Here is a 2,557-nt window from a genome sequence, read left to right as displayed (position 1 = left end):
GGCTCCCTCTACAACTTGTATTCTCCATAGTCGTAGACAAAAGCAAAACAGCTAACTATATTTTCGAGTTCTAGTACAGGAAAAGTTTGAGGGTATCAATGATTAGCCTTAAGCCTATGAATAATCTTCCTTTTCAAAAATTATGTCTTGGCAAAGAAAGGGGAGTGCTGGGGCTGCGGTGGGAGGTGGAGCGGGGGCCCACGGTAGTGTGACTGGGTGGTGTCTGCATGGCCTCTGTCCGGAGAGGATGCAAGGTGACCATGGAGGAACCTGTTCCCACAAAGGTTCGACTGAGTAAAACAGCCTTCACGGTTATGACACGAGATGAGTTAACTCTAAGATGGAGACAATATGAAGCATATGTCCAAGCTTTAGAGGGCAAGTACACAGATCTTAATTCTAATGATGTAACTGAGTTAAGGGAGTCTGAAGAAAAACTAAAGCACAATGAGGAAAACATCCTTGTAATGCGACTAGCAACCGAAGAGCAAGAGATGCAAGAGTGTACTCCTCAAATCCAGCACCTCAAGCAAGTCCAACAGCCTAGCATTGCCTAACTGAGATCAACAATGGTAGACCCCATGATCAGCTTGTTTTTCCTAAACATGAAAGGTGAATTGGAACAGACTAAAGACAAACTGGAACAAGCCCAAAATGAACTGAGTGCAAGTTTACGAGACCCTCCCCAGTCAAGACTTCCCTGAGAGTCCCACTATGAGAGAGCTGTGGTGGGACAGCCAAGTACTCAGTTTCCACACCAAGACTCAGACATTTGGAGCTAAAAAAGGCCTCATTCTTATACTATCTAGCTTGTAATGGTTAAGATAAAACTTACCAGATGAACCTTGTCTTTCAGCTTTTTTCTCTTCCCTCTCCCCTTGCTTCAAAGGACTGAAGGTGCCAAACTATTCCAAAGAAGTGGCCACCTCCAAAAAATTCCCCTTCCAGAACATGTAGACCCTTGGGAAATTTTTCTGAAAAGAAAATAGAGGGAGAAATGAAAGTCCTAAGTCTGTGGCACACGATGTCTTCAGACAGTTTGGAGGAATGAGAACCTAGAGACTTAAAATCATGAATTGAACATGCAAAATTCCAGTAAAATGTAAAATAGAATATGTGCTTAACCTTGAGCATAGTGACTTAGAGACACTGTGTATCAGTTTTGCCAGTAAGACTGTGGACTTCGTGATTGTTGTTGAACTTCTGGGTCAAAACTCAAATGAGGTGAATTTTGCCTTTAAAGAGTTTTTTTGTTTTTTCTGTTTTTGTTTTTTGTTTTTGCTAAGAACCAATATAATTGTCAAAAGAGAATCAAATAATAGATGTCAGTACAAGTAGTTCATATATTCAACCATTTAGTTTGGGGCTCTATATTACTTGACTGAGCCTTAAATCAATGTGGTTTTATCAATTGTTTGTTCTTTGAATGGTTGCTAATGCTGTAGGTAATCTTACTGAGGACTGTACAAACATAAAGGCACGGTATCAGACTTCAGGTTGAAACTGTTTGAAGCATTATAAACATTTGTTTCACTACTAAAGTGTAGTAGGATACTGGCTGTGATGAGACTCACTGAGTTATTTTTTTCAGTAATGAAATTAAATCCCCATTGCCTTCAATAGGCACATGTTGAAAGAGCATTGTCATTGGTGTTAATGGGGGAATGTGTTTCCTTCATTGTATTTGGGCCTTTTCTATTGCACTTGTGTATGTGTGTATGTGTATGTGTGTGTGTGTGTGGTGGGCAGCAAAGCAACGTTTATTGAGCGATAGCAGAGTGATAGTATGAAGCTCCCAAGGAGGGAGGGGACCCAAGAGGGTTGCCCTTACACTCTTGATATTAAATGTGCCTTGAAAATAAAATTGTCTTGGGGTGCCTGGGTGGCTCAGTCATTAAGCATCTGCCTTCGGCTCAGGTCATAATCCGAGGGTCCTGGGATCGAGCCCCACATCAGGCTCCCTGCTCAGCGGGAAGCCTGCTTCTCTCTCTCTCTCCCCCTCTGCCTGCCATTCCCCTTGCTTGTGCTCTCTCTGTCAAATAAATAAATAAAATCTTAAAAAAAAATTGTCTTGACTATAACTTCAAATAAATTCTCTAACTTAAAAATATTTTAAGAATTTCTCCCCCTTTTCAAATTAAATGTGGTGATTACTACCAAGATTAGATCCTTCCTATTTTTGTGAATAGAATGGTTACACTATGGAAAACATGATGGTTCTAATTCTAAAATTTAACAAGAAGTCTTCAGTCAAGATTACCAATTTGATGCCTTTGATGCATCATAGTTACCAAAATAGTATTCACTATTTTAGCTATATATAAGCTTTATATATTATATAGCTATACTTATATAGCTATATTTAGGATCGATTACTGTGCTATATTAATGACCACATTTCTGATTCACTAAGCATATGGCCTAGGAGGCTTCTTTGTTCTCACTTTTTAAATGAAGTACTTGGGTTAGGTGTTCTCTGAGGGCCATGTCAGCCCTAAAATTTTATGATTGTGTGTTCCATGAAATAAACTAGCCACCTTGTCTTTTATGTGATCCC

The 2,557-nt window shown here is 39.6% G+C and overlaps 1 pseudogene; it reads left to right on the top strand.

The window, feature by feature from the left end:
* Positions 1-227: 227 nt before the first annotated feature.
* On the top strand, positions 228-957 carry LOC110583196 (annotated as a pseudogene).
* Positions 958-2,557: the final 1,600 nt, after the last annotated feature.

The sequence above is a fragment of the Neomonachus schauinslandi genome, chromosome 8, assembly GCF_002201575.2.
Source record: "Neomonachus schauinslandi chromosome 8, ASM220157v2, whole genome shotgun sequence".
Classification (NCBI taxonomy): Eukaryota; Metazoa; Chordata; class Mammalia; order Carnivora; family Phocidae; genus Neomonachus; species Neomonachus schauinslandi.
This window is presented reverse-complemented; position numbering and strand designations above follow the sequence as displayed.